Source organism: Canis lupus, chromosome 8 (genome assembly GCF_048164855.1).
Source record: "Canis lupus baileyi chromosome 8, mCanLup2.hap1, whole genome shotgun sequence".
Taxonomy (NCBI): domain Eukaryota; kingdom Metazoa; phylum Chordata; class Mammalia; order Carnivora; family Canidae; genus Canis; species Canis lupus.
The window spans coordinates 31469967-31489001 of NC_132845.1; the positions used below are offsets into that span (position 1 = coordinate 31469967).

The following is a 19035-nucleotide window of genomic DNA, read 5'->3' on the forward strand; positions in this document are numbered from 1 at the left end:
TTTTTCTTTTATTTATTTATTTATTATAGTCACAGAGAGAAAGAGAGAGGGGCAGAGACATACGCAGAGGGAGAAGCAGGCTCCATGCACCGGGATCCGGACGTGGGATTCGATCCCGTGTCTCCAGGATCGCTCCCTGGGCCAAAGGCAGGCGCCAAACCGCTGCACCACCCAGGGATCCTGTCTCCAGAGTTTTTAAGCATCTCTTCGTTTGTGAGGTCTTTTCTCCACTTTTCCAAGTAGGGAAACTGGCTTTTCTGATTCCCAAATAGGGACATTGGCTTCTTCTGTTTTGGGGTCGATCACTTTAGCAGAGTGCAGGCCATAGGGTGTGCTCTATAAATATCTGGTCAATGAAAACAGAATTCTTACACCAGTGAGTTTTAGAAAGAGTTTTTAGGGACGCCTTTGGCCCAGGTCGTGATCCCAGGATCTGGGATGGAGTCCCTCATTGGGCTCCCTGCAGGGAGCCTGCTTCTCCCTCTGCCTGTGTCTCTACCTCTCTCTTTCTGTGTGTCTTTCATGAATACATAAATAAAATCTTTAAAAAAAAACGAAATAAATACTTTTAAAAACCTCTGAAAAACATAAATTTGTGAGGAGCTAAGCTGAGCTGGGAAGACCTGAATTCTCAAGTGTTCAAGTAGCTGGTCAAAGCAGCAAATCCGAAATGAAAGTAACAATGAAACCTTTAATAACTTACTGTGATTGCACAAACAAAAGCTAAAACCAGAGGTGGTGCCTACTTGCCCTGTTCCATCTCTCCCATCCCCGTGAACATGAACTAGTACACAGGTGAGGGTCCGGTGGATCAGCAGATGCCCAGGGAATTCTGAACAAAAGACTCCTGCAGTTTTATGGACCCTGGGGCCTGGGGATAAGGAGGTAGGAGAGGCTTAGAGAGTGAAAGTACCGAGTACTAGATCAGAGAGGAGAAAGGTCTTCAGTATTTCCTCTCTTCCCCCTACCTCCTAAGGTCCCAGATAATGAGATATAGGAACGAAAGTGCACAGGCAAAGAGTGCAAATATGTGGATATGCAAATTCATCGAAGGGCCTGTGTCCTTGATGGTGACTTTCTAAGAGACTCTAATGTGCTGGCTCTGCACCAGGTCTGGAGTGAGGATGCACAGCTTTCCCCCAGGAAGCCGGCTAGGACAGTCTCTGTACTAGTCTCTGGTCAGGCCTGAAAAATCACACACAGAGTTTTCAACTAGGTATCAGGCTTCTTAAATTCCAAGTGAACTGTTGAAATCTGCATACATTTTTCAAGGCCTGTTTGGGAGTATTCTCTGTTAGGGGCTCATTGAGTTTCACTTGTCTTTAACCTTTCTTCTGGGTAGAAAAACATTAAAATACACCGCGTGGACTGTGAACGTTTTTTTCTACAAATACACAACGGTGAAGGCATACATCATTCTAAAAAAAACAGTATATATGCTTCTCCCTTATGAAACAGCTTACGTAAATAGAATCCTGAATCTTTTCAGTTGCTTTAAGGCAGCAGGAAAAACCTTGCTTAAGAGAATTGCAACATTCAGTGTTCTGTAGCAAGCCATATTCTCTTTCAATCCTCCTTATTTATACTAAACGCAAGCAAAGTATTTACTTACCTAGTTTTGACACTTCTCATAATAGTCTCTTCTTCCTAATTTTGAAAAGAAAATATAATATTTTCTCTTTACAGGTTTATTGTATAGAAAAATAGTACTGCAGCCCTGAAGACTAGAAGAAAGTAATTAGACATGTAGAGCTTTAAATATTTGGAGGCGCATCTGGGATAAGTGATGGCTTAGTCACTCTTCACACTTTCCTGACACTCAAGATGATGCTTAGTTTGCACCTAATAAATAGTCAAGAATGCATAAATGAATGGATGAGCTCCCTCGTTTTGCTGGGTTTTGTGCCCATCATGAATCTCTCCAGGGAACGACTTTGCTCTGACATCCAGTGCTGTTATCACATAACTCTGCATGTTCTTCTCCCACTTTCTATCCAGCTTGTAGTTGCAAATACAGTATCCTCTAAAAAGGTGGAAAAAAAACTTGGCAGTTATACAAAAAGCTGAGACTGTTTCTACTTAGGAGGAAGCTATTTTATATTTGTTAAAAACATGTATATAGAGGAAGATAGCTCTAGATTTGAGTCTCAGCTGTACCGTTTCAGTTTTGCTACAAAAAATAAAAAGTAAACCATCTATTTTTCTCCTCAGATGTTTTTGAGATGATTAAATATATAACGAAAACAGAACTTCTGGTGAAGTCGGAATTATAACTACTAGAATTCGGCTTTAGACACACTCTAGTCAAAACCTCAATATGTACAGCATAGTGACTATAGCTAATAATACTCCACTTTGTACTTGAGATTTGCTAAGAGAGTCGACCTTAACTATGCACAGTAACTATGTGAGGTTGTGGATGTGTTAATTTACTTGCGGTAATCATTGTGAAATGGGAACTCCCATACCTCCACTTCTGTGCTGCCTCACCTGACCCTTGACTCATGCAAAGTTCCATGGGGGAAAATGGCACAGGATGAGTCTGTTCTTCCTTTGGTTTTAGGATATTGCTTATATCATTGCAGGAAGTGAGTTGAGGTGACCCTCTCCTTCTTGGCTTGTTGCTTTAACTGACTACTTTGATACCTGACAGCTCAACTGTTCCAGCTCAGCTGAGCTCCTGACGATAATCAGAAATTGAATTGAAAACCTCCTCTGTGCCAAGTAAAAAAATATTTAATCTCATATGACACTCATACCTTCCTACAGAATAAGCAAGATGATTTTACAGTTGAATCTATGCAACACCACAGGATGCACTCCAAATCCAGGGCACCTGACCAATATTGGTTTTCAGGCTGTGTCTGTGTCTCCCCTAAATTGGAACATTATAGACCCCATAATCCTAGGCAGTAGGCACAGCTTTGTTCAGCCTCATATCATTGGTAAGGAGTCCTGTCCCAATTTTTTGCAGTGAATTTCATCACATATTTGCTTTTCTTATTTCTTTACCATGAAGGCATCGAGCTCTTAGCGACCTGCTTTTGCTTCAAGATTCATTCTCCTCATTTTGTTTGTTTGCTTTGTTTTTAGTGAAGATCTTTTTCTTGATTTCTGAAAATGACTATGTCTTTTTATATTGTCTTTTATAGTTTGTTTTCTCTTGGGATATATTGATACTTATTTGTCAGTAATTATTTGTTTGCTTGTGTTTATCTTTTGGTATTGAACAATGATGATTTTTGGGCTGTAGTTACCAGAACTACAACATCCACATAATTAAAGTGTTGCTGAATTAAGAATTAGAAGCAATCATATATTTTACTCATAATTCTTAATGAAGAACAATTAACCAGTATTTTTTGGTCTAAAACAATTGTGCCTTTTTTAAGTTGCAGAATAATTGATATAGAATATATTTAATTCAGGTGTATATCATAGTGATTCAATATATTTTTTAAAGATTTTATTTATTTATCATGAGAGACACAGAGAGAGAGAGAGGCAGAGACACAGGCAGAGGGAGAAGCAGGCTCCATTCGGAGAGCCCGATATGCGACTCGATCCTGGGACTCCAGGAGTCAAAGGCAAGTGCTAAATCGCTGAGACACCCAGGCACGCCAAAATTTTTTATTACAAAATGATCCCCATAAAAGTCTAGTTATCATCTGTCCCCATACAAAGTTATGATAATATTATTAGCTACAATTCTTGTGCTCTACATTATAACATCATGACTTATTTATTTTATAACTGGAAATTTGTACCTCTTAATCCTTTTCATCTATGTTGCCCACCTCAACCACTCCCCAATCTGGTAACCAAGAGTTTCCTGTATCAATGGATCTGTTTATGTTTTGTTTTATTTGTTTGTTTTCTTTATCCAGTCATCTTTCAGTACACACTGAGCTTGCTTCCACATCTTGGCTATTGTAAATAATACTGCAGTGGACATAGGGGTGCATATTTATCCTCAAATAGATATTTTCATTCTTTGCTGAATACCCAGAGGTGGAATTGCTGGATCAAATGGTAGCCCTATTTGTAATTTTTTGAGGGAACTCCATAATATTTTCCTAGCATTTGCACCAATTTACATTCTCACCAACAGTGCATGAGGGGTCCCTTTTATTCACATCTGGGCCTACACTTGTGATTTCTTATCATTTTGATAATACCATTCTGACAGGTGTGAGATGATATCTCATGGTGGTTTTGATTTCTATTTCCCTGTCTCTTTGGAAAAATGTTTATTGAAGTTGAGTTGTTTGGATTTTTTGATATTAAATTCTTTATAATTTTGGATGCTCACCCCTTGTTGTGTATATGATTTGCAGGTATCTTCTGTTAAATAAGTTGCCTTTTCATTTTGTTGATGGTTTGCAAAAGCTTTTTAGTTTGATATAATTTCATTATTTTAGGTTTTGTCACCTTTGCTTGAGGAGACTAGCCCAAAAATTTTTTGCTAAGACCAATGTCAAAAGCTTATTGCTTATGTTTTTTTTTTCTAAGAATTGAATGGTTTCTGGCATATATGCAAGTCTTTAATTCATTTATTTTTCCATGTGGTATAAGAAAGTGGTCCAGTTTCATTTTTTTGCATGTAGCCGTTCAGTTTTCACAACAGCAATAACTGAAGAGACTTTTGCCCACCTTATTTTCTTGCCTTTTCTGTTGTAGATTAGATGAGCATGTATGTGTGGATTTATTCCTGGGCTCTAGTCCATTCCATTGATCTGTGGGTCTGTTTCGTGCCAGTACCATACTGTTTTGATTACTGTATATTTGTAGTATAGTGTGAAATCAGAGAGTACGATACCTCCTACTTTGCTGTTCTTTTTCAAGATTGCTTTGGCACTTGTGCCCTTTTTCTTATTATATAACTATAAATGTCAATTTTCAATACCACACACATTTTCTTAGTCCCACTCCCATACATTTCAAATAAATTCATGTTAAAAGATACCTTTTTAGAATTTGTAACTTTAAATTTGATAATAAAAAAGAATCTTTGAGGAAATATGGAATTTCATAATTAGAAGGAAACTTTACATATGTTCTAGCTATAAGAACTACGTAAGGAATATTTTATCTAATTTCTACTCATTCTATCCTATTAATTCTCATTTTCCTAGCATTCATTGGTCTCTAGTACATTTCAATCAAGTACATTGCCAATTAAATAAAGCTATTGAAATGTAATTATAAAAAATATCACGTAACTTCTATCTTTAAATTTTAATGCTACACATTATTATAAATCCCTAGGGAGATTAAGCTGTATGTATAAACGATAGTAACTCTGATGTTTTTGAACTCAGTTTTTGAATATTGTTTTGTGAGATGTTTAATTAGAGATAATAAAAATAAGTTAACCTTCAAAAATTCTTAAGGCACTATGCTCAGTGAAGGAACTCAGACATGAAAGAACACATATTGCATGCTTTTATTTATATGGGCTGACCAGGAAAGACAAATATGTAGAGATAGAAAGTACATGGCTACCTAGGAAGAGGAGTGGAAATGAAGAATGACAGTAACTGGCCACAAGATTTCTTTTTAGGATGATGGAAATGTAAAATTTGATTTTGATAATATGTGGTGATGCCTTTCAAATTCTATAAATATGCCAAATTCATTGAATTGTCAAAACATGTGTATTTTGATAGAAAAAAATGATATAAGATAGTTTGGCAATAAAAAGAGAACACACACTTTATGGCTTTAGAGTGGAATGGACTTGGGTTCAAGTCACAGCTGCACCATCAATTGGTCATCTGACCTTGAACAATTTTTTTTAAAGATTTAGTTTATTTATTCATGAGAGACACAGAGAGGCAGAGACACAGGCAGAGGGAGAAGCAGGTGCCATGCAGGGAGCCCAACATGAGACTGGATCCTGGGCCTCCAGGATCAGGCCCCAAAGCTGAAGGCAGGCGCTAAACCACTGAGCCACGAAGGGCTGTCCAACCTTGAACAATTTATTTCACTTCTCTGCACCTTAGTTTTCTCATCTCTAAAATGGTAGTAAAAGTACCTACCCTGAAATGATGAATTAGAGCTCATGGAGATAAAGTAGATAAATATGTTGTATCTTTTCTAGCAAACAGTAAGGATTCAGTTAATGGTATAAGATCTGCTTGAGATACTTGGCATGTCTTTCTCTAGGAAGGTAAACCTGGTCTCTTGAATCCACATCGTTTTTTTGTTTGTTTGTTTGTTTTTTGTTTTTCTGTAATAAACATGAGGAGCTAGATCTAATTCTCCCTGTCAAATTTTACTTATTTTTCTCGCTCTACACTATTGAAAGTTGCCAGCATTGTTTTCTCAGTTAAAAAAGAAAAGAAAGAAAAGAAAAGAAAAGAAAAAAAAGAAAAGAAGAAAAGAAAAGAAAAGAAAGAAAAGTTCTTCTGCCCTGTGAGGATGGACATTGCATACCAGACTGAATATTAATACAAGAAGGGTGAGTTTAAAAAAAAAAAAAAAAAAAAAAGAAGGGTGAGTTTTAATGCTGCTGTCCTTGTTGGCATTGTTGGCACTGTTGAAATCTTACTTACAGAAAGGAGACAGCAGTAGTATCCCATTAAAACTTAACTACAATTTGAACTGCTCAATGCCTTCTGCTCGCATCTTTGTGAATACATTTGATATAAGGGCTCCATGAGAAATGAAAAGTGCTGAGGCTCTAATTTAAAAATGTTGTTTCTCTTGGGCTAACAGGCACTACAGTTAATTTCAACTATTGGCAGTAAACAACTCCAATGTGAGGACTATTAAGCTGCAATCATTTTAAGAAAGCTTCCAGGGTGACAGAGCCTATGGTGCCAGCAACACATTGAAAAGACTGAAGCCACAAATACTAAGAAAGCACAACGGAGATCCATGGATTAATGAGATATAATCATGCAGTTCAGAGGAACAAAACTTCATAGCCTGTTTTACTGGATGTGATTTTGTTAAGTGTGCCATTAAATTTGAAAGAAAGGCATTAGCTAGTCTTTGTCCCTGTATCTACGTGTTTCTGAATTAAAAATAAAGAACATACTCAGTTGTAAACTCTCAGGATGTTCTAATGTGAAAAAAGTGATAACTCTTTTCCCTTGATGTTTCCACTACTGTCTCTCTTATAAAAACCCAAAGAGATTTTGTAATACAGACACTAAATTGATTCAGATATGGTAATGCTGCATTTCAATACTTTTTATCTTTTGTGTACTCAGAAATATTAAAAATCAAACACTTCTAAGCACTTTTTCCCCCTACTCCCACAATGACACTTTAAACTGTTTGGTGGTTTCTAGGCAAGGTAATGCTGTGGCTGCTTCGTGCCATAGCCTTAGGCTGCAAATGCTCTGAGTCCTCCAATTCTATCCTTCAAAATCGTTTAAACGTCTCAGTGCTTTGTTGAGTAGCAGCACTGACTCTCGCATTAAGGCTCAACCATGTGAGCATCCCCAATAATTAGCAATCTTTCAGCTTTTAAATAGCACATTGCCAATGAAACTTATGAAATGCAGATCTTATTTTGTGTTAAGTACAAACACTGCTGCTTTTCCAAAGACTGTAATGAGTCAGAATCCAAAAGACAGATAGAAAGATAAAAAATAAAATCGAGAATGAACTCATCCTCAGGGATTAAGTATATTATTGATTACATATTCATATTATCCTAGCAATAACCGGCATCAATTTAATAAATTGAGATTGTTTATATTTCATTACTGTTGAACTATTTTTCTGAATATATTTTGCAGAGTTCACTTTTTAGAGTATGGTACCTGGAGTATTATCTTTTGAATTTTTCTGTTTCTGAGTTTGCATATATACCTTAGAATAAACACATAAGTCAGAGTTAGAAAGATTGCCCCTAACTATGGGTATGCCTATGATGGGGGCAATGAAGATGATAATGAAGATTTATGGTTTATTTTTAATTATGTTTTAAAAGCCTTTATTTTTTAGAGCAGTTTTAGGCTTATAACAAAATTAAGAGGAAGGTACAGAGATTTTCTTTATAACCTCTGCACAGCTTCTCCCATTACCAACATCACTCACTGGCATGGTACATTTTTTACCAAGGAGAATCCTACCTTGATACATCATAATCACACAAAGTCTATAGTTTACCTTAGGGTTCACTCTTGGTGTTGTATATTCTATGGATTGAACAAATGCATAATGAAAAGTCATTATAATTTTATAGAAAGTATTTTCACTGCCCTAAAAATCCTGTTCTCCGTCTATTCATTTTCTACCACCACAGCCAATGTGTACTTTTTACCAGACTGCAAACTATTAATTTTCCATGAACTATCTTATTTAGACCTTACAGCAAACTCCCTAGTTACAATTCAGTGGGCATGGAAGTCATCTCATCTGATCCAGTGCAAACAGATTCTTTCCTTTGCAAATTTGGCATTGATTTGGGGTAGATTGCAGAAATGGTTGATAAAAACTAGTAGGGCTATTACTAGACATTATGCTATGTTTATGTTTTTCCTGTGTGCACAGAGAAGAATTAAATCATGCATACTGGGAAACATAATAAATTAGAAGCAAAAATATAATGCTTAAAGAGAAAAAAAAACGCTGGGTTCTAGCTTTCTGATGATTTTCTAGTTTTTGACATTTGTGAGACTCTATTATATTTGAATTACAAGAGATATTTCAACATGTTTCCCTTCTTTACACTTGCTTGAATTCTGTTATTTGTGGTCCACAAAACCTTGCCTGAAGCTAGTATTTTGATTTTATGTATTCATATATCTATTATCTATCTATCATCTATCTATCTATCTATCTATCATCTATCTATCATCTATCATCACCTATCTATCATCTATCTATCCACACATACATAAGTCCAACATTTCTACCATCATTTCAGATGACTGATATTTGTATTCCAAAGTAGACTGAAGTTAATTAGTCCAACCAAAAACTATATAATGACAGCAACGGCAACAAAATCAATGGTCAATATGCTTAGAATATATACACCATTCATTTGTTATTGCATTTGGGATCTTAAATAAATAGCTTACCACCATTTGTAGATTAGTTTCCTAAACCATCTCGGTAGATATCAAATTATATAAGTAGTTTCAATAGTGTTTAGACTTGTCAGAGAGTTATACAAAGGAATCTTAAGAATTGGCTGAAAGGGCCAAGTGGGTAAGAAGAGTGAATGGATGGGGCTCTTTTGTCATCTGAAGGGTCCTGTTTTTATACATACACACATATTCTCACAAGACTTATGATACTTACACATAAATATATGTATTTGTAAATTCTATGTGAAAATAAATGATTCCCCTGCTTCAAAATTACTGACCTTGTAATCTCTGAAATATGTTCTATTAATATTCTGTGTTTTTTTTTTAAATACAAGCAAGTGCAGCATTCACATAACCTATGTGATTGAGAAGAAAAGTTTTAAGGAACTAAACAGAGGCTAGTCCTCACCAGTGGGCATCTTTTAAGTCTAAATCTCTTTGCTGTAGTTAGGAGCAGGCTTTGAAATTAGAAAGAGAAATCCAGGAATAGCTGGAGGGCTTGTTCAGGTCTTGAAGAAGTGTAAACTATCTAAGACCTGTGACCAGGAGTAGTTCGGAAAATAAAAAGTGTTCTTTTTCTTTAGGCTTCAATTGGCTTCAATGAATTTTTTTCCAACTAAGACCCAGAGTTGTTTCTTAGCCATGAAAAGGTATAATTAATTTTTTTCATAGGTTTTAAAAGGCAATACAAACAGTGATAAAATAAAGAACAGTAGCTGCAGAGAGTATTTTGCAGTTAAGATAGCAAGTGTTCCTATAAAATAATTAGATACTGAACAAATAGCTAAGTGTCTTTTTTCCCTTTCAAACTTCATACAATTAAAAAATTAATTAATACAGCTAGAACAAGGAGAATGGTATAGGCCATTAAGAGAATGAGTTTTTTTTTATTAGCAAATAAAAAAAAAGATAATATGGGAGATAACATCATGAAAGACAAAAGATAGGATGCCCCAGCAATCAGTCCCTTCACCAAAACTACCGAGCTGGCAAGAACTGTCTAAAGAGAACTAAGAGAATGAAAAAATAAGCCACAGACTGGGAGAAAATATTTGCCAAAGACACATCTGATATTAATCAAAATATACAAAGGTGTCTTACAACTCAACAATAAGAAGACAAAAAAAAAACTAATAAAAAAATGGGCCAAAGGTTCTCTATACCATATGCCATTAGAGAAATGAAAATTAAAACAAGAGCTGCCATTACATCCTGAGTAGAATGACCAAAATCTGGAACACTGACAACACCAAATGTCAGCAAGGATGTGAAGCAGCAGGAATTCTTGTGGAATGCAAAATGGTACAGCCACTTTGAAAGATGGTTTAGTAGTTTCTTAGAATACTAAATGTACTCTTACCATATGATCCAGCAATCATTGCCCTTGATATTTTTATCCAAAGATGTTTGATTTATTATTGCCAAAACTTGGCATCAACTAATGGATAAATAATCTCCAGAATCATCAGTATGTAGCCTTTTTGGATTCACTTTTTTCAGTTAACAGTATGCATTTAAGTTTCCACTCTATCTTTTTAGTCAATCTTAAGAGCTCTTTCTTTCTTTTTTTTTTTTATTTTTTTAAGAGCTCTTTCTAATGCTATAGTTTTAGTTCAGTGGCTGTCTTCTGTACTTCAAATAATTATGTCCATATATTACTTATTTAATATTTATTGACTTTGTTTTAGTTATCTTTGGCCATCCAATAATCCAATATTTTTCAAAATATTTTTATTTATTTTTATTTTTTAAATTTATTTTTTAAGATTTTATTTATTTGAGAGAGACAGAGATAGTAAGGGAATGAGGAGGGAGGAGAAGGACTCCATCCCAGGACCCAGGGATCATGACCTGAGCCGAAGGCAGACGTTTAACCAACTGAGCCATCCATGCACCCCTCAATATATTTTGAGTCCATTAGGTCATGTTAATATCTAGCTTTGTCAACTTGATTAAGATTACCCAACAATTATTTGAATTTGAAATTCCTTGGGGTTTTCTAAAATTCTAAAACTTATTTTTTAACATTTGTGTAATCTAACTGAAAACATATAAATATGGCAACACTATTGTTGAAATTTGTTTATTTTTCTAAATGTGGCACACTTATCTGCCACCTAATTTATCTTCTCATTGAATTATGCCTAGCATTGTCAAATACCAACTTTGTATATATGTGATAAAATTATTTCTATAATTTCAATAAAAGAAAAAGACTGAAAAATAACTGAAAAATATACGGGGATGATTAAAAATTGAAGAAAGGTAGAATTAGACAAACCATCAAGTAGGTAATTTTTAGGTAATCAATCCAGTGAGTGATTAATTCAAGTATTCTGCTTTTTTACTTTTTTTTTTCTAAGATGTTATTTATTTATTCATGAGAGACAGAGAGAAGCAGAGACATAGCAGAGGGAGAAGCAGGCTCCCTGCAGGGAGCCCCATGCTGGACTCTATCTCAGGACCCGGGGATCCTGACCTGACCCAAAGGCAGAGGTTCAACCACTAAGACACCCAGGTGCCCCTATTTTTCACTTTTAAATACTGTGTATAATTGACCAGTTTCTCTTTGCTTTTACTAGAAAGCATTATAACTCCACATTATTTGTTGACACTGATCTCTAAATTGCAAAACGTCTAGGGCTATAAGTGGGAAAGACTGGTGAGAAGAAATGTGGAATCACAAAGCACAATATTATATCATTCTCATGAAGATATAAATGTACGTGCATTTATGAAAGTATCTTCCAGAATATAATTAATATGAAAACAATCTTATGATTATGTTTTGCTTATGATACGGTATGTGTTGAAGAACATTGTATCCAGCTTTGCTGCCCACTTCTTCAGCCCCTTCTCTCTAGCCCTTGGATCTTCAGGGGTAGTACCAAGAAAACACAGATGAACTGAACAGTCTTTTACATTCCATCATGAAGGAAAAATGGAAACTGCTTAACTGAAACCACACTGTTAGATGAAATAAGAAAGTTCAGAAAAAAAAAAAAAAAAAAGAAAGTTCAGAGAAACGTTCATTCAACTAATGGACCATTCAGCGAATGAGTACAAATTGACCACTTACTGAAGTGGCAAGAATGAAGTTGGATCGATGAAAGCTGGTCTAACAATCCCATAAACATAAACTCTTAGTACTTAAGTGGAAAGGAATTCATAGGGATGCAGAGGAGTACCGCAGAATAAGCCAATAAAAAAGATATTGCTGTTATAAACTTCTATTCACCTAAAAGAAAGATGTGAAATATATAAACCATAGCCCACAAACTGAAAGAACTACAAAAAGATAGGGCCAGAATTTAAAAGGGTTCAATAAGAAACTGATAGATAAAGCTGTCAAAGTTTTTCCAAGGACTCCGAGGATTTAAACAACATAATGAATAAAATTAGCCTAAAATGATTATAAAATCTGTCATCCAAAAAATAGTGTACATTGAAGATTAATATAATCAAGCCAGGAAATAGACTATAAAATAAGACACAATTGTAAAGACATATTCTCTGACTCAAAATGCAATATAATAAGAAAATATTGAAGTCTAAACACCTCATGGACTAATAGAAAATCAGGTTGGACACTGAAATATTTAGCAAAGAATGCCTGGAGAGACATTATATAATATGTAAACTTGTATATCACAACATAGAAGAACTTAAACGAAATTTTAAAATTATATTTTAAAAGAATTTTAATTAATTAAAAAAGAATAATATTTAAAATGAGCTCAGTTTTTAAATAACAATAGAATTAGTACTAACCTTATGTAAATAAGAAGTTAATAAAAATATTGGAATAGGGTCCTAAAATTTCAAAATATGATTTTAAGAAACACCTATAGCTCTATAGATAGCTCTATAAACAAGAATGATCAAAAATAAACGGGGAAGCAAAAATAACAAGATTATAAGTGATATCCCCACATATCAGGCTAAGGATTAACATCCACAATAAAAAAAAAAAAAAACATCTAATAAAAGTTGTTAGAAAAATCTACAATTCAATTGAAAACTGAGCAAAGGAAAAAAGTAGAAAACTTATATGGGCCCCCTTTTGAAAATAAGGCTTATTGAAAAGTATTTGTGGGAGGATAAATTTTTTGAAAAACCACCTTACCACCTAAGAGTGCTATTTTGCAACTATGCAACCTATATTCATTAATTCAAATTACAAATATATGCCAGGGACATTTGTGAATTTAAATAAGGAAACATAAGGATACTCATCCCAATTTTTTTGGAAATCAGAAAACTTTGAAAGAATCTAAATATCCATTAGTATGAGACTGGTTAAATAAATTTTGGATATTCACTTATTCACTGTAGATAGTTCAAAGTGAATAGGGTTATATGAAAAGTAAGTTGTGGGGAAAATTTATGAAAATTTAATTAAAAATTAAATATATCTCTTCATAGACGTGTATATATTTAAATAGTTTTATAATTCAAATTCATGGTTGTGGCTTTTAAGATAGATGCATAAAAGAATAGGATTATGAGCAGTGTAGGACCATTTTTTTTTTATAAAAAATAGTCTATGATTCGTACTTTGCAACATTCTGTAAAAGGCAAAACTAAGTAGACAGGAATAAAGATCTTGGTTGCCAGGGCTGAATAGGCAAAGCACAGAGAAGATTTGCAGGGCTGTGGAAATACTCTGTACGATTCCATAACTATGTACTCTATGAATTTGGGTGGTAATGATGTGTCATTGCAGGTTCAAGTCTCTGTACCTTCCTGTGGTTGTACTGTGTACCTGGAACTAATCTAGAAAAGAAAATGAATTTTTTAAATGTTTTATTTCTTTGAGAAAGAGAGCAGGCGCACTAGAGTGAGCAAGAGTGCAAGGGCAGGGGGAAGGAGAAGCAGACTCCTCAATGGGCAGGGAGCCCCATTTTGGGGCTCTATCCCAGCACCACAGGATCAGGACCTGAGCCACAGGCAGATGCTTAACTGACTGAGCCACCCAGTTGCCCCTAAAAATGAAGTTCTTAAAAACACCTAAAAAATTAGAAACTCTGAAACAGTAGGTAGGGTGATGTATGGTTTGATTTATAATTATGAATAGGTATAATTGGTTTGACTGAAGTAGAGAGTAAATCAGCTGATGACTTCTGGTATTGACCATTACACTGATCAAACCTTATTAGGAGAAAAACTCTGGAGGATCTTGCTAATAATCCTATAGTCTCTGGTCTTGGTGATTACTAAGCTTGCTGCATGAGATGTTGTCTCTCCCAAAATCATAGGAGGCCTACACATGAGCATCTACCCTCACTTAGCAGATCCTGTAATGGACTATTGTTGATTCCAGCTCTTGCCAGATTGGCTAGGGCCTCCTTCCCTCACATCTGCATTCTGTGGCCAGATGATGAGCATATGGATATGTGTTTATTGTTGTGAAGCTAATTGGAGAACAACCTGGAATAAGCAGCCAAGTCTGAAAAATACAGTTCTTCATTGGAATAGACTTACTCTGATACTCACATTACAAATTGTACAAAGATTATAAAGAGTAGTCAGTATTTCTGATAATGGCTATTGCTGGTGTGAGTGTGTTTAACAGTTTTATTTATAGGCAAATTATAGGCTGTGTCCAAGAAAAGTAGTGATTGCACGTTTATTGATGTCTGTATTCTATTAGCCTGTTGAAGCAGTCTCTGCTTTACATTTGTATTCCCCTCCAGATGATGGTTATTAGGCTATTTGATCATATACAAACAAACCAAAATCAAACCAAAGCAAAGGGCATGATGTAAATAAAGATACAAGATGAAGATACCTAGGTTGTTTTCTTGACGGTTTATGGTCTTTCAGTAGTTTGTTAGTAAAGGTGCCAATCTCCAGCGTGACCATAGGCTGCAGTCATGTGGGTAAATCTGGATGGAAGCAACAGGGGGTAAAACCAGAAACCCACAGTAGAGGATGGTACAGTCTATTGTTGGAAGTAGAATCAGAGGAAATTGCATGGTACTTTCTTCTCTTAACTGATACACTAGTCTACTATAAATGCATTATATATAAGTAACATTTTTGATAGTTTGCTATTTTAACATAGGTAATTTCATGTTTTCCTCTACCAGGTGCATACCTAATTTCTACATTACCATGAACTTTCCTGTTAAAAGCCAATTACTTTCTTTTTGCTTCATATAACATTCTTCATTTGCCCTTTTAATTATTTTAATGGTCCTATAGAGTAATGCAATTACAAGAAAAAATGAATGGTTTAAAATCTGAAGTTTGTCATTGGAAAACTAGCATGAGACACATAACAAGAGAATTCTCAGTAGGAGATCAGATGAACTGAGGAGGTTTCTGCTTAGCTGACAATATTTAGGTTGTTGCCTGTTTTGTAATTTAAATTCCTCCTGCAGTTCTCTAAAGGACAGTAATTTAGATGTATCATTTAAACTTTTACTGTCACACTGCCTTCCCACAATTATTCAAGCTGATGTAAAAAATTACTCCCCAGCTATTTGTAACCTGATATTTTATCAAATAAAGGGATATATGGATTGTTCTAGGGAGCATTTAAATAATAAATGAAAAGAATTCCAGATGAATACATTGTCCTTTAAAGTTAGAAGGGTTTCCTTCCTCTGAGGAGCAACTAAGATGCCAGGGCCTCTCCTGTTGACTTATTGGTGTCACCAAAAGGAACTAAATTGTTGTACAAATACAAAGAAAATAGACATATCGTTCTCATGTGAATTATTCATGCTCAGTAGATGTATCACACAGTTTCTGTTGAAATGTAAAGAACTATATGGAGAAACAGACACACACACACACCACTACACTCACCACATTAACAAATATGCTTTACCTATAAAGTATTTCATCGTAATACAAATAAGAATAACTAAAAGTTTAAAAATTAGGAATCTTATGAAGGACCAGTCTGGTTCTCACTTGTAAGTATAGGAACTTGAAATAAAGGTACGTCATGCACTCATCTAATCTGTCAGCTTTGCAATTGATAGTTTCTGTAAGGTTTTCTCTCTTGTGCTTATTTTTTTCCCTCCTCCTTTAACATAGAATGGTTAGTAAATTAATAATAAGAACCAAAATAAACATCTTCAATTTTTAAAAATATGTATTATTAAGTTTTTACCTCTCATCTTACTCCCTCTGAAAATATTTATTTCTGAGAAACTTTGGAAAAGATAACAGCAATTTTTCATCAGACTCTACAGCTCATAACACCTGGTGATTAAATCCTACTTGGCCTTTTTTTTTTTTAAGACATCAACTAAATTGTGTGTTATATTCATCATTAATTTCTTCAGTGATGTACCAGGTATCCTTGAAACAATTAGGGCTTTGAAATAAGTGTACATGAGAATCTTGGTTCCCTCAATTTCTCTCCCCATAATCACTGGCAATAAAGTCTTCCTTTAATTTCTTCAACTATATAATATGACAATTGCATTACTTATTTTGCATTAAAACTAATATAACCATTTCACCCAAAATATGATTGGCTAGCTCATCTGACTACTTTATTGAAAATATGTTAATATGTGATTATTTATGATGTCATCTCTTTTCTAGATACTTGAATTCTTCTGTTAAATTAGAGAATTTCTGGGTCATTTAAGTGCTAGGAATTTCAGGGGTTATTTCTTTGGAGCATATATTTAAATTCCCCTATATGTAATATAAGTCCTATCTAGTCATTTTATTTAAAATATACCATATTGCTGAAAATCATAGAGAAGCACTTGGCCAGTGGGGTTTGTATCTCTCACAATGACCTCTTCCAACCTGTGATTGATGATTCAAATGGGACATACAGGTGTTAGTACATTTGTATTACTACTAAAATGTCTTAAATTTTGTCTCAAAATCTATCTCATGGGCTCTATTCACACACTGACAGTTTGTTTGTTCATGCCCTAAGTTGTCCCTGAAAAGTTGAGTCTAACGTGTGGCAGGAATAAACACACTTAAAACACGACTACATTTACTTTTTTAAAAAAAGATATTTATTTATTTATTCATGAGAGACACAGAGAGGGGTGCAGAGACACAAGTAGAGGGAGAAGCAACATCTCTGTGGGGACCCTGATGTAGGACTTGATCCAGGCATCCCAGGATCACAACCCAAGCCAAAGGCAGACACTCCACCACTGAGCCACCCTGGTGCCCCCTTTCTTTGCCTTTAAGAGTTGATAATGCAATCAATTATTTGAAGTAAGAAGATTGTGGGGTGCTATTGGATTATAAATATTCGGGCTTAAATTCAGAAATTAGTCTTAAGTAGATTCATTCAATTTTATTCTTCTTAAATTGTTTTCGTATATGAAAACTTGATACTAGTCTATGTTAAAATATTGGGTTGCTATAAATGTATCTGTAAGAAAATATATTTACTTCTCAATCCTATAAGGTGCAAGAAGTTCTTTATACATTTGACATCCCCATCACTGAATAGTACTGGGACTCAAGAGTAGTATTATTCATAATATTTCGAAATCTATTGAGGTAGGCATATGATAGCACTGAAATCATATCATACCGGTCTTTTATACACTAAAAAATTTTTGGCAAGGAAGAGTTTTTTTTTTCTATTACAATTGTGGAATTGTGAACATCTTATATCTGTGTGGGTTTTATCTGTATTTTTCTCTATAATTTGACTATATTTTAGCTAGTGTGTATTTATGACTCTTTTAAAATATTACTTTGTATAATCTTTTCTTAATATGAATTTTCCCACCTAACAATTTTGACTTGAGTTTATTTAATGTAGGTCTTGAAACATAAGACTTTTGGATGAGAGGGGATTGGTCTTTTGCGGGTGTATCATCTTCCATCCATTAATTCCCACTTATTCTGTGGAGTTGTATTTAGTTTCTATTACTTACCACAGTACATAATTTCAAGGGAAGCTTTCTTATTTTTAATAGATCAGCTTAACATGTGACTATAGTTATTATGGGGATTGGCAGTTCTTATCACTTCAAAAGGTACTTTTTATTTGCCATGTTTTTGTTACTTTTTTCAATTTCTTGATTTTGCAGAACGGATATAGTCCTTTTCATATACTTTTTCTTTAATGATGTATAAAATATGCACTCTATTCTTCCCATAGCATATTTAACGTTTTAGCAAAAATATGTTAATCTCTAGTCAAAATTAATTAGAATCTTTGGCATCTTGCAGAAAAAGAAAGAAAACCAAAATGGAATGATTTCTCTTTGAACTTACCTCTTCCTTTGCTATGTTATTTATATCTATGTTTTCAACTCCAGTTTGTTTTGAATAAGGAATTTGCATTTTTATTATTTATTTAATATTTGCTATAGACTATTATGCCTATCTTCTGATTTGCTGTGTGAATTTCTTTGTTTGTCATAGTGTCTTCTCCCTTTATTTTTTCTTCTCCCTTTTTTATTTCTGGATTGATTTTTGTACTGAAAAGAATTTAATGTTCTTTTCCACTTCACTTTGAAACTATGGTACCAATGTTTATTGGTTTGTTACTGTTTATAAAACATTCCTCCCTATTAATTTGATTGTCATACTTTTGCAGGAGATCTTTTTTTCTTTTTGATTGATTTTCATATTTGTCTGTGGATGTGATGTTCTGCAATTTCAGTAAGCCATGGCTAAGTGGTGATTTTTCTAAAATTTACTTAACTCGGCTAATATAACTTGGTAATGCTTTTAGCCAGGGAATTTGAACATTATTTGGGGCCAGAAGATACTCAATCATAATATTCCTTCTTCTTCACATTGTCTCCCACTATTCCTTTCCCTTCTCAGGACTCCCTCACTCAATTACTTTCTTCAGCTCTGTGGTAGAGCTATTCATTCTAACCACAGTATCTCTACATGGATTTGTTATATTTTCCATTTATTATCTCTACATGCTTCCTTCTAGACTATTTATATTTATTGTCCAATTTGCTAATTCTTTTTTCAACTGTGTTGTAGCTAATATTTATTCTGTTCACCAATT

General features: G+C 34.4%; 1 non-coding gene across 42 annotated transcripts in view; it reads left to right on the forward strand.

The window, feature by feature from the left end:
• LOC140638065 (uncharacterized) overlaps nucleotides 1-19035 on the forward strand; it is a 62616-nt gene that overhangs the window by 41268 nt on the left and 2313 nt on the right. The window contains exon 8 of one of the 42 annotated variants that reach the window (XR_012035193.1): nucleotides 6721-8370. The exons of 37 other annotated variants lie outside the window; for them this stretch is intronic. This is a non-coding gene — a transcript (uncharacterized protein). Of the gene's footprint in view, nucleotides 1-1686; nucleotides 2174-6720; nucleotides 8371-19035 lie in introns of those variants that run through there. 4 more of the 42 variants (XR_012035192.1, XR_012035237.1, XR_012035213.1 and 1 more) reach the window with 4 other exon arrangements.